Here is a 22706-nt window from a genome sequence, read left to right as displayed (position 1 = left end):
ATCATCACCTTGCCCAATGCAGATTCGCGATTCATCACTGAATATGACTTTCATCCAGTCATCCACAGTCCACAATTGCTTTTCCTTAGCCCATTGTAACCTTGTTTTTTTCTGTTTAGGTGTTAATGATGCCTTTCGTTTAGCTTTTCTGTATGTAAATCCCATTTCCTTTAGGCGGTTTCTTAGTTTGGTCACAAACGTTGACTCCAGTTTCCTCCCATTCGTTCCTCATTTGTTTTGTTGTGCATTTTCGATTTTTGAGACATATTGCTTTAAGTTTTCTGTCTTGACGCTTTGATGTCTTCCTTGGTCTACCAGTATGTTTGCCTTTAACAACGTTCCCATGTCGTTTGTATTTGGTCCAGAGTTTAGACACAGCTGACTGTGAACAACCAACATCTTTTACAACATTGCGTGATTATTTACCCTCTTAAGAGTTTGATAATCCTCTCCTTTGTTTCAATTGACATCTCTCGTGTTGAAGCCATGATTCATGTCAGTCCACTTGGTGCAACAGCTCTCCAAGGTGTGATCACTCCTTTTTAGATGCAGACTAACGAGCAGATCTGATTTGATGCAGGTGTTAGTTTTGGGGATGAAAATTTACAGGGTGATTCCATAATTTATTCCTCAATTGAGTGAGTCCATATTTTTTTTCCCCTCTGCTTGGTCTAAAAAAGTAACCGTTACTGACTGCCACAATTTTTTTTCTTGATTTCTTATAGTGTTTCTTAAAGCCAGAAAGTTGCCATTTGAAATGACTTTAGTTTTGTGTCATGTCTGTGATCTGCTTTTTTTCTACAAAATTAAACAACTGAATGAACATCCTCCGAGGCCGGTGATTCCACAATTTTTGCTAGGGGTTGTAAATACTAGTTTAATGATACACAGGATTGCTAAAAAAGCAGTTTGAACATAATAGTTTTGAGTTTGTAGCGTCAACAGCAGATGCTACTATTATTGTGAACAACCCCTTTTCTACTTTTTTTTTTTTTACTACTAGACCAATTTCATAGCCTTAAAAGTGTGCATATCATGAATGCTTGGTCTTGTTGTATTTGTGAGAATCTACTGAATCTACTGGTACCTTGTTTCCCATGTAACAATAAGAAATTTACTCAAAACCTGGATTAATCTTTTTAGTCACATAGCACTACTATTATTCTGAACACTACTGTACACAGTTGACCGAGCTGGTTGCGTGTGTGCACACGCGCGGGGGACAACGACATGATGATTTGACTGAGCTAACTCATGCTGCTACACACATACTAGATCCACTCCGCTGTAAGCTGTCTGGATGCATGAAGAGCTGTTCAGATGAAACCCTGATGTGATTTTTGGCTGGACTGAGGAACTACACAAAGTCTTTTTTTTAATGGAAGTCCAAAGTCAGTGCGCAGCATCACTGTACTACATGTTACAGTGGAACACCAAAATTTAAGTCCCTTTTCTGTTGTTTATAAATTAAAATATCAAATGCAGGGGTGGTGGCCAAGTGGTTAATGCGCTTGGTTTCAATGCAGAAGGTTCCGGGTTCAAATCCCACCCCTGCCACATTTCTCCATGTAATGTGGAGTTGCGTCAGGAAGGGCATTCGGCGTAAAACCTGTGCCAATTCTACATGCAGATTCACCTTGGATTTGCTGTGGCGACACCGAGTGCAATCAAGGGAGCAGCCAAAGGGACTTACTACTATCAAATGACAAGGATCTATTTTAGCCATTATATAAAACAAATGAATGTTTTTATATTCTTTCACTGGAATGAATATTTAATTCAGTGAAAGCTGGAACATACCATTCAACTTCGCCTCATTGAATGGTATGTTCCAGCTTTCACCGAATTAAATATTCGTACCATTGAACTCAAACATTCATTATTTGTATAACTAACCTGCCTTTTAAAAATGAAATTGATCAAGTACTGATTACATGTTTATGCTTCATTGAATTTAGGGCCCCTCAGATTAATTACTTGCAATATATCACTTTAGAATGAAGCAGCAATGCAAGTGCAGAAGCACCAAGTGCAGTTCAATAAGTGCATGCTAAGTGCAATCAGTGTCACAGGGTGCAAGTTGTAAGCAACATGTTTATTTTGATCGGTGGCTTCAGAATCCTCATTTAGACTGGAAATCTTGAACTGTACAGATATAGCCCTACTTTATAAAACTTTCTGAAGGTGAGTCACCATGAGTTTCCTGATTTCCATCAATTCACATTCTTTCAAAAGCTGTTTGTCAAATTCGACTTTTGATAAGTAAAAAATGCATGTGTCAATTATTCTAGGGTGTGCTGAGGTTGGTTTTAGGATGATTCCTTTTATGCACATCCTGCTATGATTTTCCTTTAAATTCACATCCCACTCTGATAAATCAAGATGGCTACTACATGCATGGCGGCCATATTGATTTTAGTTTCTGCCTTATAAATCTTAAAAATGCCCAGTACTTTTGTTTTCATTTTTTCAGGGTACTAAAAGTATGTTAGGGTGGTAAGGATGTTTCATATAGATCTGTGGCATGCTCCAATAATCAAGATGCCCCCATGGCAGCCATCTTGATTTTGGGTTCCACTAAATAACTTGTTAATATCTTGTCAATTTGTTTTCATTTCAACGTATGTTTGGGTGCTTAAAGGGACACTTTACTCATCAATGTAACCCTAAATTAGAGATTATATATTGAAATAGTGACATCTTAAAAACAAGATCTGCAATAGATTAGCATAATTTTTAAAAACTGACCAGCCTTCCATGTGCTACATGTATAAAGTCACAAGTGCTGATTTTGCACAGCCTAGTGTACATACATGTATAGATACTGCAGTAAAACATCTGAAAATCTTACACTTAAATTATGTGACATCAGAAAGTAGCAAATTATATTTCTTGCACTTATTTATGAATATTAGTCAAATCATTAGCCTATTTTTGAGATTTGTAAGGAGTTTTATGGATATCTCTATACATGTGTTTACATTCAACGGTGTGTTAAGAGAACTTGTGATGTCATATCACAGGCAACTGAAGGAAAATTCATTTGAAAAATTCTCAAAAAAATGAATTCCAATAATTATCAGAAACTGTATTTCAAGGCTGACATGATCATTATCTTTATCTTTTAGAAACTGCTTTTTTAATATGAGTGGAGTGTCCCTGTAATACGGCATTTTCAATTACATGTAAGCCTTAGTTTGTTGGCAATTTACGCTTAATAACATTATTACAGTAAATATTTGGACTATAATTTCACTGATCAGTTTTTACGGTCTATATGTCCCACAGTGTCTGTCCGTCACAGATATTTCAGACATTCTCTCCATAAAACTATTCCCCTTCCAGCAAACCTCTTGCATGAGGCTTGGGGCACTACAGAAGCCATGTTTCAGTTTTTTTTCTTCTTTATTCTGGTTTTGTTTTTACAGCAAGTGAAATAATGAACCTGTTTTAAAAAAATAAATAAATAAAAAATAATCAAACTTAACACACTGTTTCTCACACTGCTGCATGGTGCAACAACTGGCATCAATGAAACTATGCAGGAAGTTAGCATAGTTCCATACATATTTGGAAATGTGTCTTTTGATCATCTGTGAATAAAGACACTTTTGTGGGGCAGGGATCATTATTTTGGCAAAATATTCCAGTTTTTGGGCCTTTTCATGCAAAAGAGTGACCAGGATTTTATTCAGAGAACAAAGATCATTAAAAAAAAAAAACAAAACTACATTCTCAAGACCCTAGTGGTCCATAATTAAAAACTAATACATGTTCAACTTGAAGAACTTTTTTTTCCACTGTGGCTGTTACATTTTGATGCCCAGCTTGGTGAACACGCTCTGAATTATTAACTGTCAGACTAGTCTGAGGGCAAAAGCACTCTGTAGCAGGTTTTCATCCAGGATGTTTCTGTACATTACTGCATTCATCTTTTCCTCAATCCTGACTAGTCTCCCAGTTCCTGCCACTGAAAAACATCCCCACAGCATGATGCTGCCACCACCATGCTTCACTGTAGGGATGGTGTCTGGTTTCCTCCAAACATGATGCCTGGCATTCATGCCAAAGAGTTCAATCTTTGTCTCATCAGACCAGACAAGACCAGAGGTCTGAGAGTCCTTCAGGTGCCCTTTGGTAAACTCCAGGCGGGCTGCCATGTGCCTTTTACAAAGGAGTGGCTTCCGTCTGGTCATTCTACCATACAGGCCTGATTGGTGGATTGCTGCAGAGATGGGTGTCCTTCTGGAAGGTTCTCCTCTTTTCACAGAGGAATGCCAAAACTCTGATAGAGTGACCACTGGGTTCCTGGTCACCTCTCTGACCAAGGCCCTACTACCCCAATTGCTCAATTTAGACAGGCAGCCAACACTAGGACAAGTCCTAGTGTTCCGAACTTCTTCCATTTACAGATGATGGAGGCCACTGTGTTCCATGAGACCTCCAAAGCAGCAGAAATGTTTCTGTACCCTTCCCCAGATTTGTGTCTCGAGACAATCCTGTCCCAGAGGTCTTCAGACAATTCCTTTGACTTCATGTTTGGTTTGTCCTCTGACATGCACTGTCAACTGTGGGAGCTTATATGTATACAGGTGTGTGTCTTTCCAAATCATGTCCAATCAACTGAATTTACCCCAGGTGGACTCCAATTAAAGTGTAGAAACATCTTAAGAATGATCAGTGGAAACAGGATGCACCATGAGCTCAATTTTGAGCTTCATAGCAAACTCTGAATACTTATGTTCATGTGATTTCTTAGATTTTTTATTTTTTTTTAATTTGCAAAAATCAAAAAACCTTTTTCACATTGTCATTGTGGGGTATTTGTGTGTAGAATTTTGAAGAAAACAATGAATTTCATCCATTTTGGAATAACGCTGTATCATAAAACATGGAAAAAGTGAATCGCTGTGAATACTTTCCAAATGCACTGTATAAATAGTATAATATAACTTAAAGCTACAGCGTGTAGGATTACATGTTACCTACTGGTGAGGGTGCAGACTGTATTATGCCATCTCACGATCATGACAATGTCATTTCCCTTCAGGTTTTCACATTTTTTTCTGACAGGTAATGTGGTTCTCTATTAAAATGAGGGTTCTCAAACTTGCTAGCCTGCACTAACCAGAAGACAGCATACAAGGAAGCAACCACTGATTCCTCTTGTTTTTTTCTTCAGTGTACAGACTACACTATAAAATGCCAAAGACAGAGTTATCATATGTCCCTTTAGTGTAACTTTATCAACATTGCACCTTCAATGAGAAGGACTGCTCCAATGTTGGTATCAGGTACTCATTCTAAACTCATGAAAACACATTTACTTGTTGTTACAGGTAACTGGGCAGCCTTGTTTGAGGGCGGGTGCTAAAGGGGTAAAATAAGACAATTTTTCTACATCCGGGAACAGCCCTCGTATGTCCCCATCAGAAACATGGCACTTTCTTTGAATTTCTGGGCAAATTACATGCAAAAAAAGAAAAAGTGATGTTGCAGTGGAAAGTGGACATTTGTTGCAGTTTGTTTATGACCTGGAGCTCAAAGGTGTTGAGGCAATTGTGCAGGCAAGAGAACACAGCTACTCTGTCAAGGTGTGTACTCTAAAACTTACTGACAGGACCTCTCCCATTTGCCTCGTCTATCCTTCTACACTGGGAACCAAAAAAAACAAACAAACTGCACTTTTGCGACTGCTTCGGTGATAGCAGCTGAAAACAAAACTATACACCATTTTCCCGTTACAAGTGATGCTGTTTGTGGGAGGAGACTAATCCCTGGGTGGAATGTAAGAGTGTTAGCACGAACCATTTGGTCGATGGGGTTTCAACGGAAATCATTTTAAACTGGCACGTCCGCTAGGTGGCAGCGAGTATGCTTTTAAGCTTTCTGAGACAGGCCGAATGGTTTGTGCTGAAACTCCCACACTCTGTCCAGAGATTAGTCTCTGCCATGTTTGTGCAGGCTCTCTCTGATGTGGTCAAATTCCACAATATCACGCAGGGGTTCAAACGAGACTCTGCTGCCCTATTATTCCCCAATGAAGAGACTGCTATTAATGCTATATTCCATTTCTACCAATAAACACTCCTAAAACCCTCTACCCCATTACTTTAAATTAAAACCAATAAAAAAATTAAACGAGAGGATTTAATATGGAGAGATGGGAAACTGACTATTTCTGTAATGCTTTTTCATTGGATGCAGCCACTGGAGAAAAAAAAAGAGAAAAAAAAAACATTGGAGCTGCAATGATTAATGATTATTATTCACCAACTATTAAATTAAACACTAATCATTGTGATAATCAGTCTGATTCTTTTAAATTCTCAATTCTCTCTTCTCCTGTCTCACAGCAGACAATACATTAAGACATCACCCTGGGTTATGGAAAGCGCTCACTTTTTCATTATTTTATGGACCAAAGAACTCATTGCTCAATCAAGAAAATAACTGACTAATCGATAATGAAATTAATAGTTGCAGCCCCACTTTAGAGTGATGACTTACACTCATTCACACTGTCAACGTGCTGCCATGCAATGCAATCAAATGCACACAAGGAGCAACTTCGAGCTTAATGACCTTGTTCAAGGGCAACTTAGTAAGTTTACCATCTGACAAGGAATTAAACAGAGGAGCCTCTGGTCACAAACCCACCTATCGAAGCTCCAAGCCACCACCTTATAGAACTTTTCTGGTTGACGTCGTCGGAATTACACACAGTCAGGCTTCTCAATATCACATTCTTACCCTTATTAGGAGTAATTCTATTTATGCAGGTCAGCAATCAATAGAATTGTATAGGAGGGGGTGTGCCGCTTGCTGTAGAAATTTTGACAGAATTAATGCCCATTGGTACATTCAATTGTTTCTTGTAAAAAAATTTCTTGAATTTAGTTAAAATACAGATATCTACATGTCTGTATTTTAAATGAATATGCTCTCTGATCCAGAAAGTGCATATTTTTTGTCTGTTTCACCTGTTCTGCTTTATCATGCTTTGTTATTCATGAAATGCAATCAATTCTGGACATGCAAGGTTTCTAAATGTCGTCATAACAGTAAGTGTTACTGTGATAACGGTCAAGTCTATTTAAATAATTAAAAAAAACATCAGCTGAGACTCTTTAAGATTGTGCAGGGCACTGCACTTTCACAGCAAAGCACTTTAATGTGCTTGTTCTTTCATGTTCAAACACTTGTGAAGCAGTTCAAGAAAGCATGTTATCAGTAGTAACTTGTATTTCACTTGTTGCTCCATGCAGCAGGGACACAGATTTATTTGCAGCAGCTGTGACTGCAACTGTCTGCAAGAGTGTCAAATGGGTGCTGGTTGTGGAAAATGTGTAGTAGCTGGTAGGACTGCATAAAGCAAAAAAGTCATTAATATTTCCACTGAATTGCAGAAAACGATTTTAAAAATACTTCCACACAACACTTTTTGAACATAATGCAAAGAAAGATTATAACAAGGGTCCAACAAAGATAATGTGAGGAGGCAATAGGGCTGGGCCAAAAAAAAAAACAATGTCAAATTGGGATGGATCAAATTTATGTAAATGTGAGCAATAATGCAACTACAATTTTAGGTAACATGGACAGATCATGTTGCATACGTTGTGTGGCCACTGTGAGCACTTTCATTTGAAAATTAGGGATGCCCAGAGCTGACTAAAGCAATCATTATCAGGCCCAATCAACAATTTCTGATTGATCACTATCGTATACAACCCCTGGCAAAAATTATGGAATCACCGGCCTCGGAGGATGTTCATTCAGTTGTTTAATTTTGTAGAAAAAAAGCAGATCACAGACATGACACAAAACTAAAGTCATTTCAAATGGCAACTTTCTGGCTTTAAGAAACACTATTAAATCAAACTCTATTATTAAACTCTTAAATCATTCTAAAGTCAGTTTAAACAGAAACAAGGCAGTTTTAAGCAAAAACGAGGCAATAGTCACTGCTGACTCTCTGAAATGGCGCATGCGCAGTGAAGGCAGGGGCGACCAATTTTTAGAGGGGACCGTTCGGGCTGCGACACTGGCATGAAACTGAGCAAAGCCCAATGCAAGTGTCACTGTTAACTCAAAGCAGTCATCGTGTATATACGAAGCACCTCCATGCTCCAACTCACAATATCACTTATGTTCATATGGGCTTGGGTGCACAACTGACACAAAAATATCATTTATCAAAAGGAATTTGCAGCTTTGTCCAGCAAAAAACTTGGTCTGAAGTTCAGCTAGTCAAAGAATGAAAGAGTCGAGCATACCTTACACTGGCAGGGTTACAACGCATGTACATTTAGTTTGCCTGTACACATCATTGCAAGTTGCCTGCGAGAATATATTAATATGGTGGCACAGAAAGAAAAATCCTCTCTCTCTCGCTCACACACACAGTTAAGTGAAATGAAATTCACCAGTAAACATCCCTGAGGTGACAAGCTGTTACCTGCTGTATGTTCTGATAGACTGGTGCTAATTCATTATTGCATGACAAACTGTTTCAATTGTGCCAGCTTACTCCATAAAATAGCACCATGTACATACCTTGTGCAAACCAGTTTAAAGGGAAGGAAAGGCACCACTCTTATTTTCCCTACTGCATATAGTCACATCCAAGGCACTGTAGGGGGAGCATTTTTATTATCATTTGCCTTATTTTGAAGACATTTGCTGTCAACTGTTCTTCCTGTTGCACTGTAACTGGCACAGTCAGCATTACAATACACCCAACCAAAGTAAACTAGGTAGGACATATTAAGCCACTTTGACACTTGCACAAATTTGATCCCCACACTGGCACGCCATGTTGTGTGCCGATGAGTAAATGCGCCGTAAACTGTTGTAAACTGTACGAGGCCCTGCGCACAGTGACACGCAGTGTTTGCGAATATGTTGCACAATATACACAACTAGTTCACGTAAGTGGCACAAAATTTATGCGTGGCAGAAATTTTTAACATTTCAAAATTTTCTTTGCGCACTGGCACGCAGCCTCGCAGTTTCCGTGACAAGGTGGCTTAAATAAATACATACATACCACAAAGAATATCATCCTGTTGCCAGATGCTGCTTTGGGCTATACACCGCTTCATAAGCTTTGATGTTTCCCAGTTCATGAGCTTGACATGACAGTCATTAAACATCTGATTGCTATTGTCATATTTCTGTTTCTTGATTCTTTCATATGTCTGGCCACAGTCAATAAGCTGGTAAGCATAGACCTCTCTAGCAGCGCTAACTGCTTGAAAGTCCTGTCCACACCACAGCTGTCCTGTTGAGATCCCAAACCTGACGTTGCTTCTTCACCAAGCCTTCATGGTCACACTCTTGCAAAACCGTGGCTCTCTCATAGGCTCATGCGAAAATAAAATATTGACATCAAAAGAAAAACAATTTTACTCTCATCAGTCCACAAAATATTCCTCCATTTCTCTTTAGGCCAGTTGATGTGTTCTTTGGCAAATTGTAACCTCTTCTGCATGTCTTATTTAACAGAGGGACTTTGCAGGGGATTCTTGCCAATAAATTAGCTTCACACAGGCATCTTCTAACTGTCACAGCACTTACAGGTAACTCCAGACTGTCTTTGATCATCCTGGAGCTGATCAATGGGTTAGCCTTTGCCATTCTGCTTATTCTTCTATCCATTTTGATGGTTGTTTTCATTTCTTCCACATGTCTTTTGTTTTTGTCCATTTTAAAGCATTGGCGATCATTGCAGATGAACAGCCTATAATTTTTTGCACCTGCATATAAGTTTTCCGCTCTCCAATCAACTTTTTAATCAAACTACGCTGTTCTTCTGAACAATGTCTTGAACGTCCCATTTTCCTCAGGCTTTCAAAGAGAAAAGCATGTTCAACAGGTGCTGGCTTCATCCTTACATAGGGGACACCTGATTCACACCTGTTTGTTACACAAAACTGACAAACTCATTGACTGAATGCCACACTACTATTATTGTGAACACCCCTTTTCTACTTTTTTTTTACTAATAGACCAATTTCATAGCCTTAAGAGTGTGCATATCATGAATGCTTGGTCTTGTTGGATTTGTGAGAATCTACTGGTACCTTGTTTCCCATGTAACAATAAGAAATATACTCAAAACCTGGATTAATCTTTTTAGTCACATAGCACTACTATTATTCTGAACATTACTGTATATACCAGCTTTTAAATTGATTGTATTGACAGGCCAAGTAAAAGGTGAATCATGATTAATAATTTACACTATGCTTTTTCCTGAAAATTATAGTCATGTTTGGTGCTTGTTTTCTGCAGAAATGCGCTCCAAACAGGAGTTTCTCTTCCTTTTTCCTCTCCTCTCTTGCCAGAGCAATTTCAAGGAAAAAAAAACAGGACATCCCCTTTATCATTGGTGGAAAAACGCACAACCTAAACAAATCAAAAATCATCAACGCATGTATTTGGTTGCTGAGGAAGAGGAAAATTTTGGGACTGACTGCACGGAAAGAGAAACACCGTTTTGAGATTTGAGAGATTTGTGTTAGTGTGTTTGGAGTGTATATTTAGTGTGTCGTGAAGTACATTTAGCATGTAGTGTAGTGTGGTTAGTGTGTAGTGTTTTTTTGTTTTGTGCTCCAAAACAATGAGACCAAATGCATGTGGCGCAGGCCCTTCAGTTATTTTTTGATACGACATTGACAGGACTAATACTTTTGGAGAAACTACAGATATTAGCTAACAACACTGAACAATGGACATTGACAATTACATTCTGAACTCACACGCCATTGCAGCAGGGGACAGTAACTCATCTATATATTGAAAGCCTGTGTGTGATTTCATTTAGCAAGTTCAATGTAAGTACATAATGTAACTGTAAATATATTAAAAATACATGAATGACACAAGAAGGTGCAAACACTTATTTCCATTACGGTCCATTTAAAAAAAAAAAATCAAATGCCAAAATAAGCAAGAATAAAATATAATTACAATGATATAATGATAATAGTGTGTGTATGATAAGAACCTAAACAATTTATAAAAAAAAAAATACTTAATTACCAGGAAAAAACGGGGTTGAGTTCTTCCTCTCAAAACTGTTGAGGTTTACGGTTCTAAACATTCTGGCCTCACATGCCATTCCAACTCATTATAGAAACTTTGCAGAAATTATTACCACCCTTGAAAAGTGTCAGCTACCTATTTTATAAACACTACCCAATTTAGAGTCCATGCAGCATTTCCACTTTGCATCTGTCCATTGCGCAAAATCAAGTACAGACCTCTGTGCACCAGTCCTTTAAAAGCAGTTTTATTCACAGCTCAAGTCAATGCTGTACGGCCATTGCTGTGCTTATAAATTAGTTTCATGCAGATAGAGGTTCTGCTTTATCCAATAATGCTGACAAAGTATGGCCAGAACACTGATCCTGGACCAGTGCCACAAAATGAGTGAATTCAGGAGTAGGCATTACAAGACGTTCAAACTAAATTTGATCAAAGCATTGTTGAAAATTCTACACATGTAGACGAACAACAGACAAATACAATTACACAATCATTTTAAAGTCTAATTTCTGACCTTTTACGATCTCTGTAGTTCACAGCCAACAGTCTTACATAATGGTTCTTAAAGCATGAAGAGCTGTGTTAACACCTCAATGTGACTGTCAAATCTATTATCTACCAGCAAACACGAACACACTCTCTTTCAATACAACTGGACAAACCTGGCTGCCAGAAGATGAAAGTGAAGAGAAAGAGAAAGAGGAGGCATAGCAGGATCCAAGGACATAAGCACATCCATGTTTTCTCAAACTGAAATGAGCCCTAAGAGGAGCAATAAGCCCAGTACACCCCCACAAACCACCTTATAGTACATTATTAGTTTCAGTTATTGTGTTTGTGACCCAATCCCTCGTCTATGCACTGTGAAAATGCCAGACAAGTTTAGTCAAAGAACACATAAAATGCAAGCATAATTTGCACAACTGCTGTAAAACTTACAAATCAGCCCACTGTCAAATGCCTCCAGTTTGTATTTTGTAGCAACAAAGAGGAATAGCCTTCATTTGTGCTAGTGTTAACCTGTGTCCAGGTAGGGTGATTGTGCTCACAAACATGCTAATGAAACACATTTTCAAGGTCATACAGACTGCCAACATACAAGGACCAAGGACTTTTTGTGCAGTCTAAGCCAAAGCCGTTTACTGAATTGCTGAACATCATCCTGCAACTGTGAGATCAGAGCCTCAGCAATGGTTCTTTCAGCATTCACACGCAAGCAAGACAAACTTCATCCTATGAATTCTAAATAAGATATGAAAGCAGGGCTGTGAAATGAAAATTGTGAAATCTGAGGAAAATTTGCAGGGGGGTGGAGCCGGTTTAGGGCCCGCGGGGCCCCAGAAACTAAACTAATTTTGTATCTAATGATACATTTTCAGCATCTCCTGGAAGAAAAAAAAATATCAAAGGAAGTGCATATTTAAATGATCCTAGACTCAATTTTTCATTTGAACTGTCAACAATATAATGTTGAAATAGAAGAATATGATGTGGAAGTAGGACCTGGAATGATTTTCCTTTTAATTGTGAACTAAACTATCCATTAATTCAGAACAATTAACCAACGTGAAATTCATGAAGACTGAAAAGACTGTTAAAGTATTTCAGAAACCACAGCTAAAGCTTGTGGAATATTTTGAAAATCAGGGTAAAATATCAATAACATACCTTATTGCAAAAATGTCACAGTGTAAATTCAGTGTCTTTTTTCCCATGAAAAAAGTCTCCATTAAAAAAAAAAAAAAAAAACTCATTTACATTCTTGTGTAAATTCCTGTAAATCCATTCAAAGCCACAATGTCTTTTTCCAAAGAAAATGTCTAAATTAATAATAAAAAAGCCACATAATCTTGTCTAAAAATCCTGTTTGAAAAGCACAATGTTTATTTTCCAGGGAGAGAAAAATTGTTACCGTTTCTTGATGGTACAGTTCACTTTTCCCGTTTATCTTTCAGGTGTGTTTATGAAGCCAGCGTCAATTCCACAGATTCTTGTCCTTATCAAACGGTCTTTATCACCATCTTCGCTCTGTCTGATGTCACTCCGTGACACAGACATGCTGCAAAATTGTTCTTTTAAAAACTTGAGAGCTCTAAAAGTTTGCTATATATAACCTGCAGTATCGTTCCTTCTTGCACTGAGGGTGCCTCAGTCTGTCACTGAAGGAGCTGCTCAGCTCCACTACAGTCCGGTGCAGAGGGTGAGAGGAGTTGTCCATGATGGATTTGAACTTGGCTAACACCCTCCTCTCAGCCACCTCCTCCAGAGAGTCCAGAGGACAGCCCAGGACAGAGCTGGACTTCCTGATCAGCTTATTCAGTCTCTTTCTCTCCTGCTCTGTGCTGCCCAGGGCCCAACAGATGACAGCATAGAGAAGAGGCAGAGGCTACAACAGTCATAGAAGGTCTAAAGCAGAGGCCTGCTCACTCCAAAGGATCTCAGTCTCCTCAGGAGGTGGAGGCGACTCTGTCCTTTCTTGTACAGGGCGTCAGTGTTGTGAGTCCAGTCCAGTTTGTTGTTGAGGTGAACACCCAGGTATTTGAAACTGTCCACAGTCTCTATGTCCTCCCCCTGGATGTTCACAGGTGGGTGAGGTGGTGGTTTCCTCCTGAAGTCGATCGCCATCTCCTTCGTCTTGCAGGTGTTGAGGCACAAGTGGTTGTGCTCACACCAGTCCACAAAGTCTGTGATGACCTACCAGTACTCCAGCTCATTCCCCTCAGACACATGACCCACAATGGCGGAGTCAGAGAACGTCTGAAGATGGCAGCTGTATGTGTTGTAGGTGAAGTCCGAGGTGTAGAGGGTGAAGATGAAAGGCGAGAGGACGGTGCCTTGGGGGGCCCCGGTGCTGCACCTTACCACCTCAGACTGACAGCCACGCAGCCGCACGTACTGTGGGCGGTCAGTGAGGTAGTCGATCCAGGCGGCGAGATGTCCATCCACATCTACGTCCTCCAGCTTCCCCCGCAGTAGCGCCGGTCTGATGGTGTTGAAAGCGCTGGAGAAATCAAAGAACATGACTCTCACAGCACTCCCGCCGGTCTCCAGGTGTGTGAGCACTCACTGCACTGAGCCTGTAGGCGAACTGCTGTATGTATGTATGTATGTATGTATGTATGTATGTATATGTATATATATATATATATATATATATATATATATATATATATATATATATATATATATATATATATATATATATATATATATATATATATATATATATATATAAATATATATATATATATAAATATATATATATATATAAATATATATATATATATATAAATAAGAGAGAGAGAGAGAGACTGCATCCAGAAAACATTTACATCTACACATTTTCCATCTTTTTTTTTCTTACAATGTGACAGCCTTATTCCAAAATTAATGAAATTCACATTCCCCCTCAAAATTCTACACACAATACTCCATAATGGCAACGTAGTAAAAAGTTTGAGATTTTTGCAAATTTAATAAAAATAATTTTAAAAAACTAAGAAATCACATGTACATAAGGATTCACAGTCTTTGCCATGAAGTTCAATATTGAGTTCAAGTGAATCATGTTTCCACTGATCATCCTTGAGATGTTTCTACAGTTTAACTGGAGTCCGCCTGGGCTGAATTTAGTTGATTGGACATGATTTGGGTAAGCACACACCTGTCTATATGTAAGGTCCCACAGTGGACAGTGCTTGTCAGAGCACAAACCAAGCATAAAGTCAAAGGAATTGTCTGTAGACCTCTGGGAAAGGATTGTCTCAAAGCACAAGGTTACAGAAACATTTCTGCTGCTTTGTAGGTCCCAATGAGCACAGTGGCCTCCATAATCTGTAAATGGAAGAAGTTTGGATCCCCAGGTTCTCGCTAGCGTTAACAGCGTAGCGACCCGTTACGGTGCTGCCTGAAAAAAAATTACGCTGCAGCTGAACCATTACACTGTTTTCGGGGTGTGTAATGGGGAAATGATTATTTCTCTGCGTTGACTGTGGACCCGCTGGTTCTAATTCATAAGCAGCGGGTACACAATTTATTCATCAACCTCTGTCAAAACCATTTAAAGATTTTAATTGTGACTCAACTGTCTGCTGATTAAAGTTGCTACGGGGACTCCTGTCTGTTGTTGTGGGCAAGAAAATAGGATCATCTGTCGTTTTACACCGTACAGTTGTTTTTGTCGTTCCTCATAACGTGCCTTTTTCGTGGGACAGCATACACAGTTTCTCTGGTGTGGACTGGGGGAGAATGTCTCCCCCTGCGCTCTCTGCTGACTATGGAAAAGGTTCTCCTGAAGCAGGTAAACTTTTCCTTTAGCCACGCGGCGAGCGCTGGGAGAAAAGTTCTCCTGGAGCGCTCGCTGCAGGTGCGATAGGGAGGTCCGGGGGCATCCTCCCCTGTAACGTTTTTAAACTTATAACCCTCTGAAACACTATTGCCTGCATTTTGAGGGCCAAATTTGTAAAGCGAAGCCATATTTTTTTTGTTGTTACAGCCTTACTTTAAAGCCAAAAGAAACAAGGCACCAGGCCATCAGCAGCATCAGAACTGCTAATTTATACACAGCAGTCTTCTAAAGAAAATTCTTACAAATGTTTTTTTTTTTTTTTCTTTTTACTTCAACATTAATTTCTGGTGACTGTACATTTTGATGTAAAAAAAAAACCATTTCTTACATTTGTCAGGGTCAAAACACATTACCCCTTACGGACATCTATAAATGAGTGAACACGAGACCAGCAAATCTTTTGTCAACTGCATGCAGCGGGAAGAGCAGTCTCAGAGCAGTCACCACCTCTCTCTCGACTCTCGTCAAATTGACTTCCTGTGCACAGTGTTTTTATTAAGCAAAAGTGGCATACAAGCTGGGCGTGATGACATTGTCGGTTATTGTGAATATCATGAATAAAAGCAATGAATAGGAGCAAAACATCCTGTGCAGCTGGTGGGCTATTGCAAGCTAATATGTGTTTCCGTGGGTTTGCTGCTGTCTGCCTGTACTCCTTTTCCCCCATCAAACAACATGTCACCCGACAGACGTGAATCCAGCCGGTGTACATCAATTCCATTGTTTCGCTGTCCTCCCACAGACACTGTCCTTGCTTCAAGGCCGTAATCCCAACAGAGACACTACATGGTGCGAAAGATATATGCATGCATACGACATGTGATGCAGAACAAACGATAATATACGTTGGGACAACATAATATGAATATAGTAGTTGTGCTGGTGATAATACGATGATATCATGGTTATTTTGTGATGATATATAGTCAGGTGCATAATTTCTCTAACATTTCCCCCCTGTTTATCGTATGTGAATGCAGAACATCAGATGCTTATCACTTGTATTTGACACATTTTCAATAAGCACATCATTAAGGCATCACACATTTTCATATACCGCACTGATACCGACAAGCTGCACAGGTTCAGGTTCACGGGATTCTTCTCGCTGTTGTTGCTTTAGGACCTGGTGCTGTAGGAAGGAACGAGTCATCACTTGAGAGAACATGCTACGAATACATGGAAGCACACAGAGCATTAGAACACAAGACATAATCAAAACAACGAGTGGTATACACGTTTTCAAAAGGAGGTGCCACCAAGTTCCTGATGTGAACCAAGACCAGATGTCCCAGCTTTTTGAGTTCATGGTAGTCAGCACAGCGTTCCTGGTGGTGGTCATTTCAGCGATGGCCCTTTGGATGGTTCAGCTGTCTGCAGTGTTGTCCGGTATGAAGGTGCAGCATGCAGTTCCCACTAGTACGCACACACCTCCCTGTGGTGCGGTTAGGTCGAGAACCATGCGATTCTGGAGCACCAGTCGTAGAGCGGTGAGTTCCTCCGAAGTGGCCTTTGCGAAGGTCAAGGATGAATTCCTGAACTGCAGGAATTTGTATCTGGTGAATTCCACTTCTCTTCTTACAGCGGAGATCCCAAAGTTGGGAAAGAGGGCCATGGCGATGTCTTGTCCTGTGGAGAAGATGTGGTGATCCTTCGGAATTTCTTCATAACCTCGCTTGGTCCGGCGATGAGCTGGGGTCTCGGGTTCACTCAGGTAGTCAGGTGGAGTTGGTTGGAGCTGGTTGGGTAGTTTGAGAAGACGGTCTCTCAGGATGTACACCAGAGCTTGATGTAATATCACCAAACTGCAGACTCCAGACCAGTTCGGAGGTAGACTGGTGTATATGTTCGTGCCACACTGCCAAATGTGGTTCAACAGGACTCTGGTACCCTTTTGATGATGGAACAGTGGATGAGCAAAAACATCTATACGGACTGTCTTTACACCACGCTCTGTCTGACAGCCGAACCCTGCTGACCTTGTTGAACAAGGCGAGATCTTGCCAGTACAGAGCAGCCGTCTCATTAACGTATGCACAATACGTGTAAGTGAAGTTACAGAGAGAGGGTGGTATTTTTCCTACATCGTTTGTTCCACGTCCTATTACACACCCTTCATAGAAGCCATAGTGGGCGACACCCTCCATCACCTGAGGTGAGGTCGCTTGTGGCCAAGCCTGGTACACAGTGGGACGTGGTTTCTTGCACTCGAGGTTGAGTAGAGGGTCCTTTGTCTCATATGGCTCAGTAGTCCGCTTGTGTCATTGTCTTACCCCTGCCGGGGTACGTAGCCATCGCCATCAGGCATTCTAGCTCCGCGGCCTTGGGGGCAGTCGTATGAACGTTGTGGTGAGATGTCGATGTTGGCATACGAGCACAAACATAGCAGTTGCATTTTGGCAGCGTAGGATGGAATCCACGCTCTGCAATAATTACAAAGGCCCAAAAAGGACATCATCTGTTTCTTGGTCACAGGCTTGGGAGTGTTTACAATTGCCAACTTCCTCTGCTGCTGGATTTGTCTCCCTTCAGCAGTAAGTGTGTGTCCCAAATAATCAACACTTGGCCGCACCCACTGCATCTTCTCCTTTTTCACTTTATTTCCTGTCTTTGCTAAATGAGCCAAAAGGGCTAGAGAGTCAGCTTTACAGCTCTCAGCAGTATCAGATGCAATCAAAATGTCATCAACATACACAAGAACTTGACTTCCACGCGGGGCATGAACGTGGATAAACAACTAGTAATAGCCTGTGTGAAAATAGTTGGGCTGTCTGAAAAACCCTGAGGCAGTCTGGTGTATGTATACTGTTTGCCAGCATGTGTAAATGCAAACCAGAACTGAGAATCTGGGTGAATTGGGACTGAGAAAAAAGCATTACTCAGATCGATCACTATAAAAAACGTGCTGCTTGGCCTCAGAGAGTTTAACAACGTGTGCGGATCTGGCACTAAAGAAACTCTTGTTTCAATAGCTGCGTTTACAAGCCTGAGATCTTGTATCAGACGCCAGTCGACGCCATTTGCCTTTGAAAATCAGAAGCACACACTGCTCGGGTCGCAAACTGACCTAAATCTTTCCACTGCAAAGTTTGAGGCTTGCATAACGACACATGTGGGCTCCCCGACATAAACAATGGGGAGACGTCAGGAGATAACACAGCATCAGTACCCACAGTGGATTTCCTATCTGTGTACAGATAAGGAATGCGGAGGGCGGCTGGGTCATGTGACATCAGTTTTTCTTGGTAAACACAATCAGGCTGCTGCGTGACGCACATTGTGACATGTAACTTTTCTGCCACCATAATGTCTTCTGGTTGTTCCAGTGTGGCTTGAGCCATTGTTAACAATTCACTGGTGATCCCAGAAAATGAGTTCAAATCAAGCGAATAATAAACCCTTTGATTGTCTGTTTCTGCCTGAACCCATTGTCTGGGTTGATCCTGACTGCCCTCATGCCCTTTGAAGTAGGAACAACAGCAATATGGAGGAGCTTCATTAAATCTCTCCCCAGCAAATTAACTGGACAGTCTGGTGAGAGAACCACTGAAGCTCGAACGTTTTCACCACTCTCAGGATCAGCAACACACATTGGCTTGGATATGCGCCATTGTTCAATTGCACCATTAGCTGATTTAACCCAAATTACTCCATTAGACACTTGGACATGAGGTACAGTCATTTTGAGAACAGTCCTACACGCACCTGAATCACAGAGAAACTCCACCACTTTGCCATTCACTTTCAAACAGATGTTTGGTTTTTCCTCCAATGAGTTTAACAAATTCCACGCTGCACAAACATCCACACAAACGTCTGGTGACGTGGATGCAGCATTTAGTCACTTTGGGTTGTCGTACTCGTCATGGCATGGTGGTGCAGAGGGTTTGGGGTCAGGGCATCCCCAGCTTTGTTGTTCATTGTCGTTGTAAGGGCAGTTTCTGGCATAATGCCCTATTTTGCCGCATATCCAGCATGCATCTGGATGCAGTCTGCTTCAGTTCATTTTTCCATCACGGAAACCACTCCAGCCACGCCCTCGGCCGCAGTAGTGACCCTGGAGTCGGTCCTCCCGTTGGAAAAAATGCTTCCCCGCTTACTGATGGGGCATCATCGGACCAGAATATGTTAGCGCCAGATTCGGATTTTGATTTGGGTTTCGCGCTTTTCTTTGTCTCAAGTACTCTGGAGGCGTGTCTGGCCCACTGCATAACCATAGCAACAGACGCCGTATCTAATTCAATCATGTGTTTCCTTATCCAGGCACTTAGACCTGGTTGGAAACCGTTCACTAGCGCCTGTTTTAATTGTTGTTGATATGGTGTTTTTGCCTCCTCCTCAAAAGGAATTCCGCTATGGATACGGAACTCTTTTTGGAAACGAATTAAAAAATCGTCTGGTGTTTCATCTATCTTTTGTTTGACACTCGCTAAATGTGCATAATTAGCGCGGCGTTGGAAGGTTTCACAGACTCTCACAAAAACTTCCTTCAATTCTGCGAGATATCGGCCGGTCAATTTGCCATCGGTCGGATAGGGGAAAACCTCGCCGCTGTCTCCTCTACCAGTGTACTCTCCCCTTACTCTGGCCCAATTTTTCCCTAATGAACAATGCATCGCTTCTCTGGCTTCCTGGCCATTCAATCTGTATGACTGTATTATCCCCAGTATGTCCTCTATCCACGCTTCTGGGTCCTCCTGTACGTCAGTTACTCCCGAAACTGCATCTGCCGCCTCTTTCAAATTCCATGGTCGGAAAACATACATAATGGGTTCACGGCCCTCCGTTGGGTCAGGATTGGGGACCTCTATTAGGGGAAATGAGTCAGCGCGATAACGCTGTGGTTTTGTAATCTGCTGTCTGTCTCGCAGCTCCATGTGAGCGCCGGCAGTCTCACTTGGCTCTGGAGACGTTGGCCTGTCAGCTACTTCTGGTTCCGAATCGTGTGAAGCAGCAGCAGGTGGTTCTGTCTGCGGTTCCTCCATCTTTACTTTTTTCTTTCTCCTAACCACAACCACACCTTCATTGTCCTCCTTCCTCACAAACATCGCCTTAGCCTCTGCAATCCCTCTCCTTTTCACACATTGTTCCAGCCACAACCTTGCCACCTTTAACTCTTTCTCCTTCTGTCCCTTAGCTACTACACTTACTTCCAACTTCCCCACAACATCCTTCCAGTCCTCCAGCTTCAACTTTCCAGAAACACCATATTTCCTCCTCCACTTGGGTAATAATTTGTAATTATAACAGTTTTAAGTAAAAAAAAGATTCTTTTGAAATCCTTGATTTTTGTCTGTAAATTAAAATCATAGCTTATCTGCTGTTTCAGGTCAGATGATTTCTTGGTTAACATAAGGAACCTTGGGCAGTTATTTTTAGAGAAATAAAATAGCATGAAAAGTAATGTGTACATTTTAAGCCTGGTAGATTCATTCATTCATATCTGCATTTCAACCAGGAAAAAAAGACACTATAAATAAATATAAATATTTATTATAAGCACAACAGGAGATGATGTAGCAATGACTGCAGTGTGTGAGTGTGTGTTAATTAGGACTTCTCAATGTGACATAAACCTCATGATCTAGTAAGTAAGTCCCTTCGGCTGCTCCCTTGTTTTGCACTCGGGGTCGCCACAGCAAATCAAAGGTGGATCTGCATGTTGATTTGGCACAGGTTTTACGCCGGATGCCCTTCCTGACGCAACTCCACATTACATGGAGAAATGTGGCAGGGGTGGGATTTGAACCCAGAACCTTCCGAACTGAAACCAAGCGCATTAACCACTTGGCCCTAATTTAGTAATTTTAACACTTAATTACATCCTCATTGACTATGTGAGTGTCCCGATTACAACTAGGGCTGGGTGATATGACTTAAAATTCATATCGCAATATAAACTGAATCCCTACACAGTAACGGTATATATCACAATATAAACTTAAGTGTAAAAATTTTAATGGAAGACAGAAGCCATTCCTTAGTAAAGGCACATGGCAGCCCACCTGAGTTCGCCAAAAGGCACCTGAAGGTCTCTCATACCATGAGAAACAAAATTCTCTGGTCTGATGAAACAAAGAATGAACTCTTTAGTGTGAATGCCAGGTATCATGTTTGGAGGAAACCAGGCACCACTCATCACCTCGCCAATACCATCCCTCTAGTACAGAGGTCTCAAACCGGTTCCAGAAAGAGCAGAGAGGGTAGGCTTTCTGAGCAACCACCCACTCAAGCAGGTGATTTCACTGATTAACTGATTTCACCTGCTCAAAGTGATGTTAATCAGTGAAATCACCTGCTAGAGTGGGTGGTTGCACAGAAAGCCTGCACCCTCTCGGCCCTTTCTGGAACCGAATTGAGACCTCTGCTCTAGTATATCATGGTGGTGGTAGCATCATGCCATGGAGATTTTTTTCAGCAGCAGGACATGGGAGACTAAGCAGGTACAGAGACATTCTAGATGAAACCCTGCTCCAAAGTGCTCTTGACCTCATCTTTCAGCAGGACAATGTCCTTAAGTACACAGCCAAGCTATCAAAGGAGTAGCTTCAGGACAACGCTGTGAATGTCCCTGAGTGGTCCAGCCAGAGCCCAGACCTGAATCCGAGTGAACATCTCTGGAGAAATCTGAAAATGGCTGTGCATCAACACTTCCCATCCAATTTGATCGAGCTTGAGATGTGCTGCAAAGAGGAATGGGCTAAACTGCCCAAAGACAGGTGTGCAACCTTGTGGAATCATATTCAAGAAGACTTGAGGCTGTAATTACTGCCAAAGGTGCATCAACAAAGTATTGAGCAAACAGTGTGAATACTTATGTACATGCGATTTCTTGGGTTCCTATTTTTAAAAGCTAAATATGCAACAATTTAAAAAAAAAAAACTTTTCATATTGTCATTATGGGGTGATGTGCGTAGGATTTGAAGGTGAAAAATGTACGCTATTTTGGAATAAGGCTGTAACATAACATGGAAAAAATTAAATGCTATGAATACTATACATTGTTAAGTGCCAATAATAGATAAAAATAAAGCCAAAATGACATGTGTCAGTATATCAATTCCAAACATCAAAGTTGGCCTAAAAGCATCAAAAACAAAACATGAAGGTAGGTCAAGCCACCCAAAGAGCAATTAAGACAACGCAGTCATTTAAAAATGCATCAGTGAACTGTAAAAACTGTACACTACATATTAAAACAACTACACACACAATGCCCAATGAGGACAAACTGGAAAAGCAAAGGAGGTGCTCGACAGAGGAACTGCAGTAATGCATTCATTTCTTGCCAAACTGCTGATG

General features: G+C 40.8%; 1 protein-coding gene and 1 long non-coding RNA gene across 11 annotated transcripts in view; both read right to left on the bottom strand.

Moving 5' to 3' along the window:
• Window positions 1-22706, bottom strand: part of atp11c (ATPase phospholipid transporting 11C) — a 140211-nt gene that overhangs the window by 82300 nt on the left and 35205 nt on the right. The window lies entirely within an intron of this gene.
• On the bottom strand, window positions 3939-15228 carry LOC117520336. Its single transcript, XR_004563610.1, has 3 exons — window positions 15086-15228; window positions 7253-7258; window positions 3939-3949 (listed from the first exon to the last, which is right to left on the bottom strand). It is a non-coding gene; the product is annotated as an uncharacterized LOC117520336 (long non-coding RNA).

Source organism: Thalassophryne amazonica, chromosome 11 (assembly GCF_902500255.1).
Source record: "Thalassophryne amazonica chromosome 11, fThaAma1.1, whole genome shotgun sequence".
NCBI classification, from domain to species: Eukaryota; Metazoa; Chordata; class Actinopteri; order Batrachoidiformes; family Batrachoididae; genus Thalassophryne; species Thalassophryne amazonica.
Note: the sequence above shows the minus strand (reverse complement) of the source record. Positions and strands in the feature narration are given on the sequence as shown.